The 26,526-nt window shown below is 35.0% G+C and overlaps 1 protein-coding gene across 4 annotated transcripts in view; it reads left to right on the top strand.

Moving 5' to 3' along the window:
- GPC5 (glypican 5) overlaps nucleotides 1-26,526 on the top strand; it is a 1,278,940-nt gene that overhangs the window by 421,739 nt on the left and 830,675 nt on the right. The gene's annotated exons all lie outside the window — the stretch shown is intronic.

Here is a 26,526-nt window from a genome sequence, read left to right on the forward strand (position 1 = left end):
ATACACAGTCCTCAATGTTTCAGTCCTTTCAATATTCCAGCCTTTTCTTACTTCGAAGTCTTCCAGTCTCACTTTAAAAAAAACCAACAAATTATTATTATTTTTACTTGGGAAAAAACAACTGTATCTTTTTCTCTGTAACTCATAGTAAGCCATTATGTCTCAGTTTCTCCTAACAAAGGACATGTGCACTCTTACATTCTTCTGGGCACTCTGTAACTAACTTATGAGAGCGCTTCTCTAGAGCAGAAAAATCAAGGAAGTAAATAGCCAAGGTATTGGATAATATCCACAGTGGACTCTCCCTGTACCCATTTTCTGTACCCAAATATCTTAGTTTGCTATTCTTCATTATTTCTGATCCTAAACTTTATCTTTCTATTCTCTATCTGATTTTAGTGTTTTGAGCCATATCTTACAAACTTGGCTAGTTTTTCAGTTTGAGCTTGGCTTATCTTTTTGCTCTGATTAAACGCTCCAGAGAAACCCCTCCTCTAGCTTTTTCTGTATATTTATTCACGTTCATAATTCTACCACCGTCATTGAATTCTGGGTTCCTAGGGTCATGGCAATTCATAGTGTTTCCCAATCAAACAGCCTCACTTTTCTCTTCTTGTTTCTGAGCCACGTGCAGTCCTCTCCAAGCAACTGTCATAATTTGACTTCAAATACCCCAAAGTTGGGCATGCCAAAAAGAATTCACCTAATAAGCATTTGTAGTACTCCTTTGCCATATGTAGTTTTTGACTGGCTCATGCATATTCTCAGTTTTCTGCAGGTATATTACAAGTCCATAATGCTTTGCAGACTCAATAAATGTACTCTGTAATCACTTGAATGTCATTTTATGAACGTGCTTTGAAGATGTAATTCGTCAGAGCAGAGCAGTTTCTGGATATATTTCTTGCAGTTCAGCAGCACTTAACCAGATGGCCCCCTATAGTTTTGAAGGAGTTAATGCACCTTGAAAGTAGCCTGACTTATGAGAGGAATATAGTCATGGGGGATCAATGGGAAAAGTTTCTTAGGTATAGGATTTTGAAGAAGTGAAATAAATACTATATAAAGATTCATTAAAAACTAAACTAAGTAAAAGTTCTATAATAAAATTAAAATATGAATTATAATAACCTTAAGAAATGTGATGTCTTATGACTATAAGTTCTGCCCTTGTTATGTATTTCACATTGACGTGATGGATCTTAATCAGTTTCATTAGAAATAAAACAAATCATGAGTTTTATAGTAATGAGTTTGAATAGGCATTTATGTACCTTTTTACAAAGCAGGTCAGTTATTATTTCTGAAAAATGATCATTTTGAAATTTTATATCTGGAAATATATTATCAAACCAGGCCTGAAACTCTTTAAACAGATGGTAAAATCTAATTTAACTTCCTTTAATGCTCTTTTCCTTTTTATCTTATAAAAGCAAATGAGCTTGTTAACTTTTAATTATGAAAGTATAATTTGAATTTATTAGAGATATATATATGACTAAACAAGGTAGTTGCTAAATTTATTCTATCCTAGTGACTTCTTATTGTTCACATTCATTTTTGATCATTAATTTAATGATAAAATCTTTTCAAGGTTTTTAGCAAAGAATCATATTATCAGAAGAGAAGTTTAAAATTTCTAGAAAATATATTCTTAAAGTACTTAGTAGATATCAAAATGAAGACCTAATTCTTGAGTTTTTTATATATTTGATTTGCACTCATTAAACATATAGTTTAAATTTCATAATTTTCCATATTAAAAAGTGTGAAACCTATCTCAAACATATCAAAGTGAGTTATTTATATACTTAAATTCTGATTTAAGTAACTGTATTGTATTTTTTAATTGATGAAAACTAAATAACAAAGTTATTATATGTCGTCCAAGAGCATAATAGCCTTATTAGAAATCTAATTTTCAATATCTTTTTCACAACTATGCTCATGCCTAGTGAATTTTTTTATGTTTCTACACTAATTCATTGAAGTGTCATTTTTTTATCCATTCTTTTTTTTTTTTTTAAAGATTTTACTTTTTTCCTTTTTCTCCCCAAAGCCCCCCGGTACATAGTTGTATATTCTTAGTTGTGTGTCCTCCTAGTTGTGGCATGTGGGATGCCGCCTCAGCGTGGCTCGATGAGCGGTGCCATGTCCGCACCCAGGATTCGAACTGACGAAATCTGGGCTGCCTGCAGCAGAGTGCGCAAACTTAACTACTCGGCCACGGGGCCGGCCCCTTTTTATCCATTCTTAAAAAGACTTCTTTATCTGACATTTTAAAATGTATTTAATTTGATGCATTTGATCATGTATCACATCTCAACCTATAAATGCATTTCTTGTATTTGTAACAAGGACAAATATTTAAGGTATTATTCATCTAAAATAAACCTTTATGTATAATGCCATTTGTGATGCCTTTTGACTACAATCCTTCATTGTGTCATGGGACCTACCTATATTTCCTCATTGTGTCTAACAGAGTGCATGGAAAGATAAGAAATGTTCAATATATATCTATTGAATAAATGAATGAACTTTGTAATTAATTTGATCACTGCATGTAAAATTTAAATGGAGCAGGAAAGTGAATGTCCCTAATTATCAAATATTAACAGTAATATTTAAAATCATTCTAATTACAAATAATATGTTTTAAATCTTGAAATATAATTTAAAAATTCTTGTACTCTTTTACCTATTCATCCATCCATTCATTCACTGAACAAACATTGATTTAGTACCAACTAGGTGCCAGGTATAGTAACAGATACAAGGAATACAAAAATGAATAAATGAGGGCATTGATGAGAGTGATTATTTTCTAGAAATAATTACAGGAGTTATCAACTAGTCTGCTTCTGCGTAAGTGGAGGAGGGAAGGCTGACAGTATCTCTTGACTTTATTCAACAAATATTATTGAGGTTCTACATGGATGAGGAGATTTCCTAAGGAGTGGGTATACAAAATTAACTAAGACTGTACCTACTTATAGTAACACATTCCCATAATAAAAAGATAAAGGAATTTACTCTGTAGGTTTTATAGTAAGATTTCAGATCTAGCCTCAGAGAATTAGTCATACTTCTAGGAACCTAGAAGGCATTCAATTGAGATTGAATACACAACAAATTACCAAAGGATATTTAGTGAAACACTGTGGTAACATTTACTTCAATTAGAATATAGTTATAATTTATTTTAAGAGATAATTTGACTTGCACATAGTAGATCTGATGTATGAATAACAGAAATACTGAACAATGACAGCTTTGTAGCAGCTATTGCCCAAATAATTCTGCTTTAAAAAAACTATGTAAAATTTAGTGAAATAATCAATAAGCATTTTTTTTTTCTTATTCATGCATCTGTGGTCAGCTGTAATTCAACTGATCTTGGCTGAATTTGGCTGGGGTTTGCTTGAAGTTCAAATCTGTTGCATGCATCCTCAAATCACAGGACCTGAAGTGTGTTATTGTTATGGCAAAAGCCAGGAGTGCAAGCCCAACTGTGCAAAACATGCCAAGCTTTGGCTGAATCAGATCCTTTAAGATATTCTTTTGGCCAAAGCAAAGCCACACAGGAAAGACCAAAGTCAAGCAGTGAAGAAGGGTATCCCTCTTCCGGAGTTGGAGATGGGGGAGAGAGTGAACAATGACCCCAAATGGTCTACTCTACCAAAATCTTGAAGATTTTAAAATAATACAGTCCTCAGCATTATTTTCATTTGTTTGAAGAAGGCTTTGCATAGACAGTGCAGTAAAGAGGTACTATTTGAACTCTTCCTTCATATTCATAAGATTGCTACATGTTTTCCACTTTGATTTTATTTTTATAGACCTTCTTTGTGTACAAATCTGAAAACTTTACACTTAAATTTATTAGATTAGGAAAGGCACATCAACTTAAATCATCATATAAGAAATGTTTCTCAATATTTTTAATGTTTTGTGCTATTAATATTTTGATAGAAAAATACTTGGAATGATACAAGTTATTTCTGTCTGATATTGATTTATTTTAATGACTTACAAAAATCAGAATCAATTACTAACAGAGAAATTACACTTGAAATACTAGTCTGAGCTGCGAATGAGATTGTATTATTATGTTAAACATTTGGACTCTAATTATTTTGTTAGGATTGGTTTATTAAAGCATAATTAGTAACATTATCAGTGGAAAAACATGTCATGCTATAATTAAATCATTTAAATAATCATTTCTTGATGCCTTAATATGCTCGATTTTTCAATTCATTAAAGTAGATAAGAGTTCTCTGTAAATACAATTTATTATCAGTAGTTTGCTTTTCTAGAAATGTTAGAAAATTTAGAATTCTGCATTAACATTTAATAACAATATGCTATTCTGATATTGAGGCATTAAATTTATCTACAAAACATGTAACAAGACAGAAATATAAGATTATTGGAACATTTTGCAACCTGTTTGCCTTTAGCAATTATCAGTAGTAGAATTTTTTTTTATCTTTTTAAAAATATAGATGATAATGGGAATGGACTAGCTCCAGTTTCCATCTCGGAAGAACTACTTATATACTGAGGTTATGTTTACAGGACACCAGTATTTCCAAACATAATGCAGTATTTTTTGTTTCTTATATTCCATGCTTACAATTTGTTCAACCAAACAGGCTGTTAAAACTAATAGTGTAGAGAAACGAGTGTAGTGAGTCTCAGAGATCTCACTGTTCCTCCCGACCCACGAAATTTTTTACTGGGATGGGAGATGGAGATGAAGCCATTGGGAATGTGGATTCTTTGCTAATAATTATTTTACTTCCTTTAAGATGCCTCAATGGACACGAATATGGAAGTGTCCTGGGGATATTCTTTAAAACAAATACTTTCCCTAGGAAATTCAATAAATAGATCCACTTAAGTGAAATAAACTCAGTGCAACTAATTTTGCATGTGAGTGTGTGTATGTGTACGTAGACACATGCACATCCATGTATTATTAACTGGTTCTCAGTTCCTAAACTGTTAAGCTGAACTGAATGATCCTTCCACTGTGTTGAAGAACCACGTTAGCTTGATAAATAGACTTTCTTAACAAGAAGGACAACAAAAAACTTGGTTGTTCCTAATACTTCCCGTGATGCATCAACTACTCTCTACCCCGTTATCCCCTGCTAAACTGGACTCTGAACATCTGTTCCAATCAGAGTCACTAGTTGATATTGTTGCTGTAAATGACTTTAATAAACATTTTCTCTACCTGCTTTTATCCTAATTTAATTTTTGTATGATGGTTCCCGTGGGATCAAGCAAAAGGAATTACGTGGAGTATCTCTACATGACTCCATTAAGTAGAGTTAAGAAAGAAAAGTTGTTTTTGGAAAGTGATCAGGTTGACAAAATATTCCTCTATTAGCCAAGTCACCATGAATTATGTTTCAGTATAGGAGGCCAGAATAAAGAGTTCTAAAATTTTGTTTGTTTTAGCAGCCAACAATTGGTCACATTGCATGTTTCAGGTTTACAAAGGAGCCTCATGGTCATACAAAGGTAGGACAGGAGGAGACACTTAATTATGTTCAAGGCTTTAAAATGAAGCCAAAGCGAGAGTTCCAGAAGTTGGCAATATCAGGAAGTCAGTGTCTGGAAGCAGGCATCCTGGGAACCCCAGAAATCTCTTCTCAGACCTCACACCCCTGGACTTTCAGGAATCTTCTACTTGTTCTTGTTTACTAAAATATAATTCATATCACAACAATATCAAAATTCAACTTAAAAAGACAGTAAACATAAGATAGATTAAAGGACTTGCTAGCCACAACATGCCTGAGGTCTGAGGAGCAGAGAGCAAAGATATGAAGGGGGAGAACAGCAAAATCTAACATGAAAGGAATGGGACATAATGTTAATTAATTTCTCAAATTTTTACTCCAAAGAAATAACAATATTTCTCAGATTGTCTTCTCAACACCAATTTAATAAATGTAAGTATTTTTGAAAATTTCCCTCTCAGTCCTTTTCCTTGAAAGTGAAATCCATAGGAGAATGACGGAATTTAATTCCATAGCCACCACCTCCTCAGTCCTTTTCTTAAGGGTCTGGAAGTCTCTCTTGAGTTGAGCAGGCTTCAGATTTCTTTCTGATGGCTCTACCAATCTTTGTTTATATCTGGCTTCCTCCAGCCCCAGTACTCCATAATCACCTGGGCTTTTTTGATTATTGGTGGAATGTATGTGCTATTATTTCAATAATAATGACATAATGAATTAATTGAAATTTTATTCTTAAATAATTATGAATTTTGTTCATTAATGTAAATATTTCTAAAACATTCATAAAAACTTAAGAATTTCAAGTCAAAAGTCACTAATTTAGGAAAAAGAAACATATAATGCATATGTCTTTTAAAGAACAGACATGTACCATTTGTTATTAAAATGAACACACTGTTTCCTTCTAGAATTTTGGCTGAATTGTCTAAGGTATTGCAGAGAATCTATCAACCACAATCTTCATTTTCTTCTTTTTGAGAATTTCAAAATTAAAATTGGCATTGATCCACCACTTCATTGTTTTCTCTTTATTGGATGAGTGCACGTGGATTGCTTTACCTATATCTTAATTTTCAACATAAACTTTTAGCAGCATCTTTTATGTTTCATCACTGTGTAAGCAGATGTGATTTTTATTCTTTTTCCTTTTCATTGAACAGTTACCTCATTTGAAATTTTTCACTTGATTTAATTTAACTTTTTTTGATGGTAGATACATCTGTTACTACCTGTATCTGGTTGTCATTTTAATGGGTTGCCTAGAAGCTGTGACCACGATAGTGGGACATTTTCCTGCTGTTCCCTTATTCTTTGTTTCATGTATTTCTATTTACAAGAAATGGAATTGGTATATTCTCATAGATTTGCTTTTTGCTTCTCCAAGTTTTCTTCCACGTTGTTTTTATTCATGCCTTTGGAAACATTTGATGGTTAATTGATACATAAAACATTAAAGCTTCTTTAGAAATTTTTCAGTTTCCCAAATGCACAGTGACATAGATTATTTAGTGGTTATTACAAAATGATCTTTGGAGCAATAAATTTTCTCATATAAGGACAATTCCAAAATGTAATTTAAAAGTGATAAACTAGCCTTTTGGGGGCTGGCCCCGTGGCCGAGTGGTTAAGTTTGCGCACTCCGCTGCAGGCGGCCCAGTGTTTCGTTGGTTCGAATCCCGGGCGCCGACATGGCACTGCTCATCAAACCACGCTGAGGCAGCGTCCCACATACCACAACTAGAAGAACCCACAACGAAGAATATACAACTATGTACCAAGGGGCTTTGGGGAGAAAAAGGAAATAATAAAATCTTTAAAAAAAAAAAAGTGATAAACTAGCCTTTGATGGCCTAGAATTAATCGACATTTGTCATTTAATCTTCATGCAGATTTAAGAAGATGATGTATTCAGAATTGGTTACATAATTTTCGGGGTCCAATCCATAATTAAAATGTAAATCCCCTTTTTCAAAGGTTACTAAGAATTTCAAGACCACCACAGTAGCGCAAGCACGTGGTCCGTCTAAGCGTATTGCATGCCCATGAAGCTGGCCCTGTCTTTATTTTTTGAAGCTGGCCCTGTGTGTATTTTTTTAGGCTTATCATTTTCTTTGTAAGAAAATCTTTAAATTGAGAAAGCCAGCACTGAAAAAAATCTTTGCTAGAATTTTTTAAAAGTTATAGCGTATTATGGGGCTGGCCCTGTGGCCGAGTGGTTAAGTTCGCGCGCTCCGCTGCAGGCGGCCCAGTGTTTCATTAGTTCGATTCCTGGGCGCGGACATGGCACTGCTCATCAGACCACGCTGAGGCAGCGTCCCACATGCCACAACTAGAAGAACCCACAACGAAGAATACACAACTATGTACCGGGGGGCTTTGGGGAGAAAAAGGAAAAAATAAAATCTTTAAAAAAAAAGTTATAGCGTATTAGTTCCATAGAAATTAAAGATATACAGAAAGATCACATATCCAACCTCAAATTCAAAGCATAGAGTTCTTACATAAACTGTCTGACAGAACTTGGCTTTAGGACTTAATATTTCACCTATATTTCTGCTTTTTTGAACAACTCTAGGTATCATTTCTATCTTATTTTAGCCTAAAATCTGACTTCTGTAAGTTCTAACTGCTCTCCCAAGTTCTGCCCTAATGAATAATTCGGAGATAACTGTATTTCCTGTTCTATTAGGTAGAACCACATGAAATTGCCAATATTCAGCCTTTTGGCTTACGAAAAAGGTAGTTTTATGTTTTTCTACCTGAGACATAGCAGCCCATTAAATGTGTGTTGGCAGGCACAATATAGCTCCCACCCCAAGCAGTACCTAGCACATGCACATAACCCTTCAGAAAACCCTCGTAGATCTTCTCTTCCCCAAACTAATCATTCTTTGACTCTTCACCATTATTCATCTGAGAAATTTTCCAGACCCTTCAACATGTTGGCTGAGCGACTTTAACAATTAGGTTTATTAATTTTCCTCTTACAATTTGACATTCTTTATTGAAAAGAATGATCCAAATGTTAACTAGTAGGCTGCATAGTAAAACAAGTATACTAGTTCCCATGACCTAAACGAGTCTAAACCCTGACCCCGAATTTTTTTTCTCATCAACTTCTAAACAGCATGTCTGCGAGCATAAACAGGTGCAATTTATATTTGAAACCTAAAGAATTCTAATTACACATATTCTTTTAATCCTTTTGCCAGCAAAGAATCCCTTCAATAATGCCCCATCTTCTATATCCTATTCTTTTTTGTTATTCTCTCCCTTAAACCTATAGCAGTTTCTGTCAAGAATCACAGTTCTTTCCACTTCTGAGTTCTGAGAAGCAGTCTTGCAATGGGCTCTCATAAACGTATCTGAGACAGCAGGCAATAAACTCAATAATATCAGTATAATGAATACAGTTGTGCATTCTCTAAGGCTCATGTATAACATCAAAAAGCAAATCAGAAGAAAACAATTCTATTACAGACTATGGTCCAAATATACAATTTTCTGATGATTTCAACTGATATAAAAATAAGATTGATAAAATGTAGAACATTGGATTTCTAAAATTTTCATCTGCTGAACACTTTCCATCAGCAAGTTTTATCCAGAAGTTCAACACGAGAAAATCCTCACTCACATGGGAACTGCTCTCTCCACTTGGGCTCTGTATTAATCCCATTATATTGACCAAAAAAACCCCCAAAAGACATTAAAGCTGAGTGTTCAGTGGCTTAACTAAACCAAAGTTTATTTGTTGCTCACGTGAAGTCCAATATCGGTTAGGCTACCCTCTTGCATCTTTAAGCTATGGCACTCATTACACATAACCTTGAGGTACCCAAGGCAGAAGAAGAAGAGAACTTAAGAATAAGGCAGGGGCTTTGTCCTGCCTCTGTCCCAAAGTGACAGATGTTACTTCAACTCATAATCCACTAGTCAGATATTTTCACATGATCCCAACCTAACTAGAAGTCTCTGAAATACCTGTAAGCATATGGATATTTGCTGGAAAGGGAATGTCTGTCACAGACCTCTTTTGCTTTCTCAGACGCCTCCTGACTTCCCCACAGGAACTCCTAATGCTTTGCACAGCGTGATATAAAAACATTAATCTAGAGGAGAGATTTCCCTGTGCTTCAAGCAATTCTTCATGAACTATTATTCACCAATACAAAATTTTTTGTAATAAATTGACTGCAAAGAATCCAGTGTTTTATTTTATGAAAGAAACTGGAATGCCAAAATTTTCTGTATCAACAAAAAGACAGAGCTGTGTTCTTTCACAGACTGCCTAGGTGAGGCAGGGGTGATGTTCGTTTTTGGAAGCTATGTCTCTCAAGGATGTCTGAATGGACAGGCTCAGGGGACACATGTCCAAGATTTCTATCTGAATGATTTCTGGGTCTACTCTAATGAAGGGGCAAGTCCAGAAAATTTAAGACTTCAAGAGTAGAGATAGAGCTTTATTCATCTTAGTCCTTCATATTTAGTCCTGAATTTGGCAACTGCTGTGTTTTAAATTGTTTGGTTGACATGAAGTCTTCAGCTGCCTGCTAGAGAGTTCTAAAGCAGATCCTTAAACTCAGCATTTCCAGAATCAGTCCTTTTCTTCTGAATCTTGTTCTCCCTTTAGAGTTTCCAATTTTTATTACAGATACCACCTGTCATATAGTCATTTGGGCTTAACGTTTCAGAGTGTCTATTGGGTCTTGTATATTCTTGACTCTTTATATAGTCAATCATATTCCAAGGATTGTTTCCACTGATTCATGCCTTTCTTTCCATTTTATGTCTCCAATCTGTCATTCACATATGAACTCGCAATTGAACTAATATGATGACTTCCTAGCATCCAAACTTCTCTCTTTCAATAGATAGTTCTGCCAGAATTGTTGTCTTAAGGCAGACTTTTGACCACATTTCTCTAAGTATGTTCCAATGGCACCCAAAATGAGGGTTTTTAATAGGTGCTACATGCAGGAAAACAGAGATGGAAGAGTTAGTTTAGTAAATAAGTTTATAAAATTTTGGCTAAACAAAGTGGAATAGGGTTTGCTTTTTACTGTTGCTGTGTTAATATATATTAGAAATTTCTAAAAACGCATTGCATATGCACAATTTCTCTAATATATTTAACAAAGAAATCTGTTTTCTTAGAAGTATTCTTTCAGAATTGGCATAGATCAGACTTTCAGAGATTCCTCATTAGCAGCAGAATCACATCCAGAGGGTTTAGTATTATATTCAAAGCTCTCTACAACAAGCTTAGCGGACATTTCTAGTCTGTTCCCTCACCAATAATTCAAAGCTCTCCACAGCAGGCTTAGTGGACATTTCTAGTCTATTCTCACAGCCTTTCTTCACCTATACTTTTTGCCTTACTCAACTTCTTGTGCATCTTCTACTCCTTGTCTTTGTTCTTACTGTTGTTTTTACACAGAACCTCTTGAACCCAGTTCACAGTTTCTCTTTGGAAAAACTGAACTCTTTTATCATGAACAAATCCCCTTCCTTCTATATTAAGATTCATTGAGATTCCCCTCTTCTTACATATCACAGTCAGAAGTAATCCCTACACAGAGTGTTTCCATGCCAGGATGGAAGAGTGCTACTTTAATGGAATATTTACTGTATACCCTACAGAGTGCTAGGTATTTACATATACTCTTTTATTTAATTGTCTAATCAACCCAATGAAAAAATATTAATAAATCTAGTGTACAGATTAAAAAGTACTGAGACATACACAGTTAATGCCACGGGTGCAGGTTTTTTTCTCACCTATTAGCTAGGGAAACTGATTTAAAGAAGATATCACCATCTTGAAAACTTCCTTGAGTTGCTTACACTCTGTTCCATATCTCTTTGTTTTTATTTTATTTTTGTAGTATTTAGTGTATTCTACCATGTATCCTAGTGATTTGTAGCTAGACGCCATTCTTGTTAGAATGCAAGGTCTATGAAGACAGATACTATACCTTGTTAGATGTACAAGTATTATAAATACATGTTATATTGATGAATACATTATTAACATGAATTTGGTCGATTCTGTTATATTAGCCACCCTTGCAATGTTTTATTTGCTTCTGTATGATGCTTTGTAGTTTCCTTCATTCAAGATCATGTTAAAATATCTTTGGGAACAAGACCATATTGTGTCACTTGTAATATATGTGTCCTCACAAAAGCCTGTACTGTGCTTCCGAGAAATGCTCTTTTGACACTCTTGCTCTGGAATAAGATTTAGAGTTTTAAGTTTATGAAGAAATTTACTTTAGAAAGTGACAATAAAACCTCACAGCTTATGTCAGTATACAAAAAAGAAGAAGTTTTCTAGGTCTGTACCAAAGTGGAAAAAATCAGAGAGAAATTAAAAGAGAAGTCAGCAGTAAAGCTGAGGCAGAGATTTTTAAATAGTTAATTGAAAGCATTTTTCCACGTGCCTTGCTCTGCAAGCAGAAGTTAAGGGGTTAAGTAGCAAGAAAGGCTCAAAAATACTTTTCTTTTGTAGGCTCAGGCATGACCATGAGCAGTTATGCATTACAGATTGCTCCCTAAATTATCATCTTGAGAGTAATATTTGCTTTTAAATACATATTCTAATGTAATTGCATTCTGTGACTGATGTTAGCTACCTGATAGACGCTGAAAATAGGAATGTCTCATTTTTATCTTAAAAACTGGATGTCTTCCAAGGTCACACTTGGGATTTAAGTCGTGTTTTAAAATAGACTAGATAGTAGCAGAAGAATTTACACTGATTTCTGGACAAGAACTGCCCTCTTCTTGGTCAATAAACACTAAGGGTGTCTCGGAAATGATTTAGATTATTGAATAATGTGTTTGATCCTATTCACTTATTAGGAAAAATAAAGATAGATGGTTCAAAGTCCCCTTATTCTTTCCAGAGGCAAATGGAACCCAGATGTTTTCAACTCCTTCAAGTTTCAGAGGGCACGCCTCACTTCAAGCTAATGGAGCAATATTCCAAAACCCACCACTGTTGACCACAAGACCTCTAGTCTATCAGGTTCTTATCTCAAGACATTTTATGGAAAATCTTGAGAAACACATCAGTGGATTAAAATCTGTTGTCCTTATTGTTTTTGACCTGTCACAGTAATCTTGCAATAAACGAATGCTCATCCTGTAGGTCAACTTTTATCATCTCAAGTCAGACTTTTCCAGAATAATGCTGATCTGAATTTCTGCCCTTGGTCTTTTTCTTAATTACTCAAAGCAGATTTAATACCTGGCTTTAATATTGTTATTACTTCCCCAGGGGTTTAACTACGCCCATGGGAATGCTTTAGATGATGTCTTCCATTCCCATTCCAAAGAATAAAAGTGTTTTCTATCACTCTCATCTAAGGTCTTCCTCTTCTACAACTATAACAACCTGTAACAAAGTAATTTTAAGCACTAAAATAATAAAGAGTCACAATTTCTATTATTAGACAGAGAGGATTATCACCTCACTCTCTCAAATCTTTTTATTTCAGAATTAGATAGTTCTTTACCCTTTCTCATTCAAAAGTCTCATTGATGTGTGTTCCTCCCAAATAAAGGAACAAATTGTCACACCCCTCTCCCCACCAAGTTCATTCATTTGTGCAAGAAAACATATATTGAACTCCTCTTCTTTAAAGGAATTGTTGAAAATTCAAGGGTCAGGAGAACTAGACATAGCCTTTATTTCTCATGGAGCTTGAGAGTGATGGATGTGAATCAAATAATAATATGTATGGTAACAGCTAGGTTTCTATAATATGAAAGAAGAGGATATGACGTTGTAAGACCAAAACTTATTGAGGAAATTACTCTGATAAGAAAGATGATTTAGAGTTCTCTAGGCAATAAAGAAAGTGGCATAGAGTGAGAATACCTAAAAGAAAAAAAGAGATAGACAGACAGAAAATGTATGTAGTGTAAGATGACAAGATGTATGAAACATTAAAGACTGAAAGGAAAGCAGTGTGACTGGAGCTTAGAGAGCAAGGGGAGGAGTGGAGTAAGATGGTGCTGGAAATTGGAGAGAATGGGACCATGCAAGGCCTGGTAGGAGATGATCAATGGTTTGATCTTTATCAAAGAGGAGTAGAAAGTCCTACAAGGGTTTTAAATTGAGGCATGTGTTAACTAGATTTGCATTTGAAAAACTAATCCCTCTAACTGCACCAGGTAAAGTAGATTACATGGAAGCTGCATGAGCATAGGAATATGGTTTCGTGGATTACAGTGGCAGTTTATAACAGTACTATGATAGGATAATGAAAAAAGGAAAGATAGTTGGAGGTGAAAGCCATGTAAGAGGTAAACTTGTCTGAATTGCTGATGATTTGGTTCTGAGAAGGGTGGGGCAGCTTGATGTCAGGAATAGTTCCTAGGTTTTTGGCTTAGAGAAGTAAATTGATGGTGGGGGAGTTTCCAAAAATAGAAATCAGTGGAATAGAACTAGTATGTGAAAATGAGCATTGGATTACTCTTGGATATGTGAAGTTTGGAAAGATTTTGAGAGTTGGTATCAAGTAGAAAATTGACTTTGCGGGTTTTAACTTCAAAGCATAAATAAATCTGGATTAGAGATATAAACTGTATCATCATCAACCAACAGAGGTGATAGATTTCATAGGTGAGGATAAAATTTTCTGGGGAAATAAGATAAAGTGACAAGAGAATTGGGCATAGGACTGAGCACTGAGGAAGAAAACCAGAATGTAATATGGCCAGTTATGGGAGCATGAGCCTCTGCAAAGAAGATGAAAGATCAGCCAAAGATTTGGGTGAATTTAGATTTTCACATCTAGAAGACAAAAAATCAACTGTGTCTGTCTCATCTATCTGTCTACTTATCAATCTAGCTAAATAGATACATATATCTCAGTTACAGTGTTCCAAGTACTGTTCTAAATTCTTTATGAATGTTGTCTTAATTTTGAAGTAGCATCCTCATTATTTTCTACTCCTATTTCTACTTCCCTACTCCAACAGATTTTAGTCATCCAGGTATAAATATTTTAGACACAATGGGAATTGTATTAACTAGGATAAGCAAACTACTATGATAAACAATATCCAAATATCTGTGGCTTATCATAATAAGTTTATGTCTCATTATGATATCTGATATAGGTAGGTCATAGGGATTTGTGTTGAAGAGTCATGCAGGCATCCAGGCTTCTTCCACCACGTGGCTCCCCACTCCTCTATGTTAGTGGAGTCCTCACCATTCAGCTGGTGGAATGGGCAAACTTAATCACAAAGGACGTTTTAATGGAACCAGTCTGGGAGTAATCTATAGCATTTCTTCCCATTTCCCATGACGTGGTTACTTAAGTGCAAGGGAAGTGGAAAAATTGGTGTTACTAGGTGTCCAGGAGGAAAAGGAAACAAGTTTTGATGACCACAAAGCATGATTTTTGCCAGAAAAATCTAGCCAAAGTTAAAGAACCTCGTAACAGAGGTATGTTTGTTTTTATTTTTTTTTTAAACCATGAGGTATTCTTGCTATAGAATTCAGTCCATCACATAAGGAGATGCACCTAGAATATTTCATGAGAAAATTAGAAAACAAATATTCATCTCATTATTCTAGGACTTTCTTTGCTCCAGGATCTCAAATAATACTATAGATGTCTCTCCTGCAGTTGGCTCAGGTTTCTTAGAAAATAGACAGAAGAAAACAAATTTAAGTCATGGAAGTCAATTTACTTGAGAGTCTGCATTCTCTCCTTATGGGAACTTGGGAAGCATCTACATAGCAGCCTGGGGATGAATTCCATTGCACCTTTGATATTTTCCATGCCAATAGTCCATTCTTCCCTGCCTACCACCAGGACTCTCAAACTTATGCAAATTTGACCACTACAAGGGAGAACATCTTCTATACTGCTGATAGCTTGTCTTTTAAGCACAGTACCAGAGAACTGCACCACACAGTGCTTTACTGAGCAGATGTGAATACATTCTGGCTTACTCATTGCTCAAGGTTTTAGATGTACCCACAACAGAAGCAACACAGTACATCTTATCTTCCCTACACTAAATTACAAATTTTTAGTTATCCCTGCATCACCGTGACTACAATGCTTAACAAACACAGACAGTTGGGTCCAGAATCGTGTGACAACCACATCAAGTAAAGCTGTTTCATTGGTTTTTGGGTCCCTTTTTCTTTTTAAGTTATTTTCATTTAAATATCTTTACTTAGATTAACACAAATGCATTTTGGTTGAGGAGAGAGAAAAAGCAGTGCAACTAATTGTTTTTTCAAAATGTTAAAAATATTTTGGAAAATAAAGATCTGTTTTTCTGTGACGTTTATGATTAGATTTAGCTCTGTTTCTACAGAAGAGCAAGTTCAGAAAGGGGCAAGCGAGTTAAAATCTATGGTACAATGTTGAAATCCTCACAGGTAAATGCCTTAATATTGATTTTTTGTGCGGGTTTGAAGATCTGTCATGAAGATCTATTGACTTATGTGGCTTGAGATGAAGGTTACAGATACTTTTTCCAGATTGTATTTCTCTACACAAAGTTTTACAAAAATATAGCTGGTCTTGTTTTGAAAGATACATTAGGAGAGAAGAAGTGTATTTTCTAAGACTTGATATACAGAAACACTAAGTTCAACTTCTGACTTTATTTCTGTATTGTATGCAGGTTTATTTAGACTGAACAAGAGAAGCAAATGTAAGTGGAAGCTACAAAGATAAATCTAGGCAGGGGGAAATAGCCATGACTCAAAAGCCCTAGGGTACTGTGTTATCCAGGGCAGCCCAGAGTCTAAGCATCTTCCACTCTCCAGCAGTGTGAAGGAATGAGGACAGTAGTTAGCTGTAAGCTGACTCCCTTATATTGGGCAGGTATCTAATATCTATTTGGGGGATATTTTAAGAACTGAGAATTCTTGAGACCACTTTGAAATACAGAGGGAATCTTTGGTGACTTCTGGAGCAAGCTCAGCCTGGATTTGCAGCATCCCAGAGCTCAGGGATCTGTACTAAGATTAGTTCCTTCTAGTTAGGGATCCTGGTGATATAGTGTTAGTTTACCTTGCCTACTGGTCACTGTTAAAAAAGCATCCTGTAGACAGGTTTGGGGATGGAAAGAAAAGATGTAAGATCTCATTTCTTTTTTTTAAGAAAGGCACTTAATTCTTTCATGGTATATTTTATCTATTCATATAATACTTGACTTGCAATTATTTCACTTTGCTATAAAAATTGACTAATGTAAAAATTTTCAGATAAAAGTTAAATAATTTATTGTTGCTATACTTTGATTTAAAAAAAGATGCTTAAAATTATATAAAATATCCCTGCAATGAAAGTTTTCAGTGTTTCTAATAGCAGTGAAAAAGAATATCATTGTACTCAGTTTTCAATTTGTTATAAGTACACAAAAATGTAGTGCCTGTAGCAGTTGAACTCTTTGAATTCTTTAAATGACTGTTGTCATTACTTAGATGTTACAACATTTTAAGAGTTAAGTAAAAACATAACGATTAAAAAAAAACCCTGATTTTGCTCTTGCCTTTTTGATAATGCTATCAATAAATATTTCTGTAATTATTCACTGAATGATAGAAAAACATTTTACAGCAGGACTTAGTGACCCATTTCAAACAATAAAAAAGGAAAAGCAGTAACTTACACTGGAGAAACCTAGCAGATTCTACTTTAATTAAGTGATCAGGGTTAATATCACTGGTACTAAGTCATGTTGATATCATGCATCTCCTAATACGATGCAATGAGAAAGGCACTTCACCTCTGTGTCATTCTTCCCCTAAACTCACAATTCCAGTTCAATCGTGTAATCGATCACACAAACTCAAATTGAGGGAAATTCTACAAAATACCCAACCATCATTCATCAAAACTGTCAAGTTCATTAAAAAAAGACAAAAAAACACCCAACAAGGAAAGACTGAGAAATTGTCAAAGATTGTATGAGTCCAAGAAGATATAAAGACTAAGTGCAATGTACTATCCTGGATTTGGATTAAATCCCAGATAGATAAATGACTTTAGTGAAAAAAATTATCAAGTATGAGTAAAGTCTATAGTTTAGTCAATAGAATTATACACTGTTTAATTCTTAGTTTGGACGTGTACTGTGGTTATTTAAAATGTTAATGGGGGCTGGCCCTGTGGCTGCGTGGTTAAGTTCGCACGCTCCGCTGCAGGCGGCCCAGTGTTTCGTTGGTTGGAATCCTGGGCGAGGACATGACACTGCTCATCAAACCACGCTGAGGCAGCGTCCCACATGCCACAACGAAGGACCCACAGCGAAGAATAAACAACTATGTACTGGGGGGGCTTTGGGGAGAAAAAGGAAAAAATCAAATCTTTAAAAAAATTTTAGAAATTAAAAAAACTGTTTACGTTAGGGAAAGCTGGTTAAAGGACCTATGGGAACTCTCTGTATAATTTTGCAATTTTTCTATAAATATGATATTATTCCAAAGTAAAAAGTTAAAATTAGAAAAGAAGAAATTCTATTAAGAAATGCTATCTTGTACTGGAGAAATTTCTCCATGTTCATATTTTATGCAGACTAACTTGCTATGGGATTTTATCTACATGTAACTGGCTACGATTCTGATAGCGCATTAAGAAATCCCAGCATTTATGAAGTAGAAGCTACCTCAGAAATAATTCAACTCTCTACTTTTAATTCTCTAAACAGCCTTTTGAGTTAGCTATTTTTCATTGTGCCTGGCATACCGTAATTGTTCATGTTGGTTATTTTTAACATGAATTTAAGCAGACAAGTGCCCTCATTAAATTTCCTCTTTAGAAAGTTTGCTCTGGGTTTTTAAAGGGTCTGTTAATTTGAGGGGAGATGAGCTTAGAGATAGAGGGTCTTTCAAAGACCCTGGCAGAAGAGACCACTGGTGTATGAGAGGATGAGGGCATCAATCAAGGCTTTGCCACTGGAGCTGAAAAAGGGGGTTATGGAGATGGGACTGATGAATGGGACACATAAGATAAGGAACCAGAAATGCACCACCTCTGAAATCAGAAATTCAAAACCTCTTTGTTCTCCTTACTGCTCTTTTACCCTTTTGGGTCGACTACATCTGATTTTGGGCCACATTTAAAACTCCCATTCCTTAATGTTTATAAGGCCTTTTTTTTTTTATCCCTCCATCCTAGATGCCACTGTCTGATATTCAACAATTCTTGGCAAAATTCTCTACTCCACTTTCACATTTGTTCCTACCTGATAAAGCCCCTCTAGATTAATGCAGCTGTCTACCTTCTCACCTAAACCTGGGCTGCTGGGAAGTCCTGGAGAAAATCATGAAACCATGCAAATTGGAACTGATACAAATGTTTGGATTTCTTCTCTTTGTCTCTCTCCTTCATAAGAACACTACCAGCCCCTTCTCTTCTCTAAGCCCAATTCATCCACCTCCACTCAGACCTGGAAGTTATGTATTAACTGTTTTTCATCATCAACATTTTCTATACTAGGCTTTTTTTGACGTATTGAAGTCTCTCTAAACCCTACTTCCAATCTTCCTTCAGCTCTTTATTTCCCATCAGTTACTACTTTGTCTCTCTCTTCTTTTTCCCAGCCAAGCTGTTGAATCATCCTGGTTATGTTAGTGTCCCTCAGGATTAGGTCTTAGGTCCTCTTTCTTCTCAGTCTATTTGGCATTTGTGGGCAACATTTTCCTCCCTGTAGCTTCCTAGCTGGACTGAGAACCTTACCTCTCTACAGTGATGCCTCAGAAGCACCAGCGTAGGTAGCCACAATGGAATTCTCCCATTGGCTTAGATTTCAGTGTGCATTGGGAGGGATCATGTTTTGTCCAGATTTCTCTCTAGTGTCCAGTGCTTGGCTCAGAGTGGGAACTTGATATATGTTTCCTGAATCACTTTAGTAAAGAAAATAAACAAATTTCAGTATTAAAGCCAGTGAGTAGTATTCATTTGTAATTTGATTGACAACAGGTGTAAGTTGCATGCATATTTTCTAGAACATCTCTTTGGTAAAGCAAGGCAAAGTTATATTCTTAATCTCACTTAGGGATGTTTTAGTCTTGTTCTTTCCTATGAGGATTGATTTAAGCATGTACCTGACTTTAAGACAGTACCATTTCTACTTGGAATCCTGTGACTATTCTAAAATTCCATCTCTATCTTTAATTTCAAAATAGGCTTAATTCTCTTATATCTTTACTTGCTCTTATTTGCTTGCTTTTACTTGCTTTGTCTTTACTTTCTCTAGTTATAGTCATTTTATCATTCTACCTGGTGCAAACAGTCCATCAGGTCTCTAACAAGAGAAGAATGACACAAAAAAATGGAAATCTATACTATGAACAGCTCCTATATCAACCCTTTCTGATTAACTCTCCCTTTCTTCTCGACGTATAACTCATCCTGACTGAATCAATCAAAAAGCTATTACTTTCATACATGGAAGTGCTGCTTTCAAAATCAATAAAAACAGTTCATTTTTAATATGCAATATATTACAAAAATGAAAATTCCCATTTACTTGAGGTGGAAATTTATGAAAAAAGTGTATGGTTGTTGGAAAATTTGTTGACTGCATATATATTTAATTCTTCATCACAGGCTTTATATTTTATGTCACTTAAGACTTTCATCACTATTAACTTTTTGTATGTATATATGTGTGCACATGATATATAATTTAGAACAAAACAATGTATTGCTTTATGGTGAATTGTTGCTCAAGTCTTATGCGTCTGAGCACTGAATGAATCAGCATCTTCTATAAAGCTCTAGGCACAATAGATAAGTCTACATTAAAAAATTGCATGGGCTATCCAAAGACATCTTCATAAAAAATTGTGTTAAGTTTTTCATGGGGACTTTAAAAACAGGGAGCTGCATAATTGATAAGTAATCATATCATTCACTAATAAAGACTAAATGGAAGCTCTGCTTTCTGTTTTAGAGTGATTAATTGTACATATGTATTCAGGGCTATCTATTTTCTGACATGCTTTCATCCCCATTCATCTGTACTTTTGCAATAATTATGCATATTTGCAATATTGAAGTAGAGATGATCAAAATCAATTTCTGATAAGATTCTTTTATTCTTTTTTAATTTCATTTGAAAATGTGTAATGTTGGTGTGAGATTATATAATCATATATAAAACAGGGTATTTTCTTTTTTTTTTTTTTAAAGATTTTATTTTTTCCTTTTTCTCCCCAAAGCCCCCCGGTACATAGTTGTGTATTCTTCGTTGTGGGTTCTTCTAGTTGTGGCATGTGGGACGCTGCCTCAGCGTGGTCTGACGAGCAGTGCCATGTCCGCGCCCAGGATTCGAACCAACGAAACACTGGGCCGCCTGCAGCGGAGCGCGCGAACTTAACCGCTCGGCCACGGGGCCAGCCCCAGAACAGGGTATTTTCTTAACAGAATACCTTAACATCAGACTATGTCAGTAAAATGAGTGTTATGTAATGTCGGTTATAATTTTGGTATTTGTTACATTTTGATTGTATCACTATTGTATCAGCTGTTGTATTATTGTATCACCATTGCATATTGTATCAGCATTTTTTACTGACCATCCATGAACTTTGTCTTCTTTCTTTGAATGTGACTACACGGTCATGGAAGAAAAGTTTTTAGATTTTCAGAAGTTGACAATTTTCAGTGCAGTGTGTGTGCTTAGTAGAAGATAGAATTGAGTTTGTTCTATGGGTGATGGATGAAGTTTTACTGAGTTATGGAAAACTGCTCATTCTCTTAATGGCATTTCATCTATGAACTACTTTTGATCTGATTGATCACAAGATGTTGCTGACTCCATTTTTGTGGATTAACTGGGTTGAACATGGTACCTGTGTGAAATTTCTCTAATAGAAAATTTCCCCTCTTGGGAGCAAGTTGCATTATATTATCTGTCGAAATGCTTTTCAATGTGAGTTCTTTACTGTCAACTTTCTTGTTCTCTCAACCATCTTTCTTCTGTATTAGCTGAAATAGAGCCTTATATTGTTAAATTATTTTTCTAAGTCATGAAAAACTTATATGTCTCCACATCTGCTTTCCTTCCTACAAGTTACAAATGGGAAAAATTTTTCTGAGAAAATGAGGTGAATTTCTGGTCCTTTATGGCAGAATAAGCTCTCGATAGCCCATCCTTCTCATTGACTGCAACCAAAAACCTTGTAAAACTGCAATAAACAACTGAGGTCTCTGAAAAGTAAACAAAGGTGGGAGGATTATGAAAAGTAGTCAAAATGTGGAGAGACAACCTGCAGTGGTGTGAATTTCCTGTTGTTCTTCTCTCAAAAAAAGAGAGCAAAAAAAAAATCAACAACAACAAAACACTCAAGAAAAATACATGACCGAAACAGTAGAAACAACAAGCAGAGTTAGAACCATAAGGTTAGAATTATCAGAAAAAATATAAAAGAAGTAATTTTTAAATATCTTAACAAAACTCTAAAAAGGAATAAAAGCATAAGCAAGGAAGAAGATGCTATAAAAACAGACTGATAATTAATTTGTTTGCATTTACCTGTTTATATTCATCAATTCTTTTTCAAAAACATTTTTGCATCTCTTTTTGGGGTATATTTCTTATGTATATCACAAAATTGAGTATTGCTTTCCAATATTACTAGAGAATATTTTTAATAAATGATCATTTATTTTTGTTGATAAGGTAGATGTATTTTTCTAGTCATTTCTTAAAATAATTTTATCTGTGTTTAAAATTTCCCCCATTTCTTTACATAATATCTAATGGCTTTCCACTATGAGTGACAATAAAATTAGACTAGGTACTATTTCTAATTTCTCTACTTCTCCTGCACTATTTAATTTTTGGAATTGGACATTTCTTCATATTTTCCTTTGTACTATTTAGTATGTTTATATTATTATGGGTGAATTGTGAGCTTTAAAAATATTCTGTTACTCTCAGCCATTATATATGAGGCAATCAGAGAGCTAATGCTACTTTCTACATTCTTGCACTCTCTGTCTCCTAATTTTTATATTTGGATCATTTGTACATTGTCAGAATGGTCAGAAAAATGTATTTTTACATTTTCTACATTTATTTTCCCTTTAAATCTGTGGATGAATGCCTTTGTGGCTCACTTCTAGTCTTGCTGACAGTATTTCTCCTAATCCATGTTGGTTGACTGAAGTTTGTCCTCTGGTAAATTCCTCAAGAAGACCTTACTGTAACCCATGTTTTCTGGATTTATGGGTGTTCATAAATGTCGACTCTGTAGCTGAAGGCTATCTTGGGAGGATAAAGACAAAGCTATTGGCTTCTTTATCTCTCTGAATGACTTGTAGATATTTCCTCCCATATTCTAGTGTCAACTCTTGCTGTGGAAAACTCTGGTGCCCCATTGTTTTTCTTTTCTAATAAGTGAATTGACCTTTGTACTTAAGCTCCCATATAATGCTTTCTGCATCATTAAAGTCAAATTGTTACACAAGGATTTATCTTGGAGTTGAACTTTCTGATAATATACACACATATATAATATAACTATATATGCCTATGTGGTCTGCCTTGGCCTAACATAGAAAATATTTTCTTTTTCTGTTTGATCTTCTGTATTTCTCTTTCTTTGGAAGAAGGAGAAGATTCATTTTGTTCTCTTCTCTCATTACTCCTCTTTATGGCTCTTACTTCTTTGGAGTCCAATCTTCCTTGTTTTCTCTGTAATATAGTCTTTTCTAAAATGATTTTGTTTTTTAATCTTATTTTTTCCATAAATCCTATGGTTTTGATTTCACTTTCTGGCTATCTCTTCCCCGAGGTCTAGTATTTCACCTCATGGTCTCTTTATATGTGTTAGGTTGTTAGAGTTTATGTTGGCATGTATGAAATTTCGTTACATTTTTCATCTGTTTTGTGGCAATCTGTTTCTGATGATTAAGCAAATTGATATGTTTCTTTTTATCTTTGTCCTTATAGTATCTTTCATGGATGCTCAGTAAAAGCCTTTAGTGTTCCTAATATGGAAATATTGAATTTCTTTGGCTAGCTAATAGCAGGAGTTTCTTGCAGGAAGTGGGAAAGGGGTTGTAGAATTTGTCCCAACATTGTAGCTCAAGGGCCCTCTTATCATTTGCCACAATAATAGACTGTGGCCTCACATTTCAAGATATTATGAAGCCATTGCTCTTCTGATTCCCAGAACCCGAGCTGATTTGAGACAGTTTCCATCTGTAGGCTTGTCTTCTCCTCTTTCCCACTGCCCTGCTGCAAGTGATACAATCCTTGCCTTCCAGAATGATTCACTCAGTGTTAGAAGTTGTATTTTGCAGGTGTTTTCCGAGGTTTTCCACTTCTGGGTCCCAGTGAGCATTTTGTTGAGTATTCTCTCTTTAATTCCCTAAGGACACCTATCCTGTTAGGTGCAGCATTTCTGACTCTGGCTGGGGCCTTCTCTTTGTGGGTTCATATATTTGCTTGTGGATTTCTAGTGATCTACCCCCGCTAGACTCCCTCTATCCTCCAATGTTTTCTTCTACCAAAGCTTGACTTCCCTGGGGTGCTTCTTGCTCAGTTCAGGATTGTTTGTGACAGCCTGTTACATGATTTGGAGTTAGGTATCTTTCTTTGTTTTGTGGTCTTGCTGAAAATAAAGTTTGCCATTTTCATTTTTCATGTTTTTAGGAGCAGTAGGATGATTTAGAATTAAGGTGCTACCATGGAAATGCACAAATCTTTGTGTATGTTTAAATGATACAAATGTAACATTTAAATTTACCATTACTCTATATTCTTGTACATCTACCCCATTCCAGAAAATTTAGTTTGTTATCTGTTTCAGGTTTTATTCTTTAACATAATTATACGTGAAACAATATTTCAAAAAATAATAAATTAAAAATAATCCAGGCTCTTTTGCAGGGAAGTACTGAAGCCCAATATCTTCAGATTTTTTTGTCTTCATTTCTGAGTACTTCCCTGTAATATAAACTTGACTATATTACCTGCATAGGTGCAAAATTATTCCTAGCTCTTCAGGTTACATGCTACATGGCAGCCTCGGGAAGTCTAGTGAATGGACAGCAGATGTCACTGTTGGATGAAGTGAGCCGTTTTTGCTAATCCCACCTTCTCTCCTCTGCAAGTGTCTTTGCAGGGTCCAACTCCTGGGGTTTACTGATAGAGAGGAAATAAATTTAAATTAAACTCAGAACCCTGAGTCAGTTTCATAACTTGGCCTGGCACCTTAGGGCATGGGATGTCAGCCAGCTTTGCAATTAACTGAAATTTTTCATTTGAAATTAAAGCATACTTTTTCAGTTTACTCTAAAATGACTTGTGGTATTGGAATTCTGAATTCTTGTATCTTACTTGGTGCAATTATTTTCCATTTTTCAAACACATACCTGCAGTTTTAGCTCCAGCAGCATCCATCTGTTCAAACAGTGCTTTTATAAACTGATGTGACACTGGGAATCATGGCATATGGAAAAGCCATTTAGTACTAAGATGTAGAATTGAGTAAAGTCAGAGAACTCTTAGTATATGCATCTTCTAAAATTTACCTCCTAATATCTTTTACTATACAATGTTATACTTTGAAGGTGCCCATATTTCAATTCTTGTTCACACTGAAGTTTCAAATCTGGATACTTTTATTTTCCTGATAGCTTTCATTCTTTATAAGAAAAAAGAAGATAGCATTTCCTAAATGCTTCTAAGATGTTTAGGGCCCTACTTGTTTCTACTATCTTGCTAGGTCCACCTGCTGGCTTTTTGAGTAGGTTCTCACTTTCTGGGTCAGAAATTCTTCTGAGTTACACCTTATGGCCAACTAGTGTACTGCTACTAATTAACTAAGTTTGATTTTGGTTTCCAGTTTTCAACTTCATAATTTATTCCTACTCACCTATTTTTAATCTTGTTTTGGAATCCCTTCGTAGAAGAAACACCAATCAAAGTAGCATGACATTTTAATCTTAATTTTTAGCAGCCCTTAATTGAGAAGCTTAAATAATTCTTGCTGCCTGAGTTACCAGTATAGTGGCTGAAAGAATGACTGAGAAAAGTGACATATAAGACATTCTGCCTTTGGGGAACACTGCAGTTAAAATTATTGAGTGGATTTCTGTCACTATTTATTTTGATCCCAGTTCTGCCTTTACATTTTATTGGTTGGGAATGGGATGGGGAGGGGCTGAGTCTTTTTCGCCCCAAGTACTGAGCACAATGCTTGGCCAAGAGTAGAAACTCAATAGTTGTTGAATTAATGAAAGAATGATTGAGGTGATATAAGGTACTTGCGATACTTATTCCCGGCATTACTACTTTTAGAGTAATAATATGAAACAAAAAAAGTAGAATTTGAAAAAGAAAGAGATATTGATTAGTTGAGATATTAGGGTAGAGATTTAGTCATTCATTCATTAAATGAATTTTTACTGAGCACCTACCATGTGCGAGGCAGTGTCCAGAGTAGGGGATTCATCAGTGAGTCCCTCTCTTGTGGAGCTCAGAGTCTAATTTGGGAAAGGATCTGTTGAGTACTTTTTTGGTTTTGGTCTTTCTTTGAACATATAAAAAGCAATCAACTAAAGAATATCTCCAAAATAGATCACTTTTTTATTATAAGATATACCCCAGAAATTCGTAAAATGTATGTTAGAGGACAAAAACCAATGTAATTTTAAATACAACCGTTTATTCAACTTCACAATTTCTCTCTGGTGGTTAGGTTTGGGCAGACACAATGTGATAGGTGTCATACTAAAATCCGTATTGTAACAAACTGGGTTACAATGGAGTTCTAACATATGTTTAAGTACCATCAAATTGAAATGCTGCAAAGTCAAAGTCAATTATCCATGCAAAGGCGCAAATGCAATTTCAGTATGCCTTGTTAGTATACATGTCAGCTATGTTTTGGTTTTTCCTTTTTACACAGTTATAACCATCCAAGAGAGACATATGGATGTCAATGCTACAGCTTATTAAGGTGTTTGAGGAGGAAATA

The sequence above is a fragment of the Equus asinus genome, chromosome 11 (assembly GCF_041296235.1).
Source record: "Equus asinus isolate D_3611 breed Donkey chromosome 11, EquAss-T2T_v2, whole genome shotgun sequence".
NCBI lineage: Eukaryota > Metazoa > Chordata > Mammalia > Perissodactyla > Equidae > Equus > Equus asinus.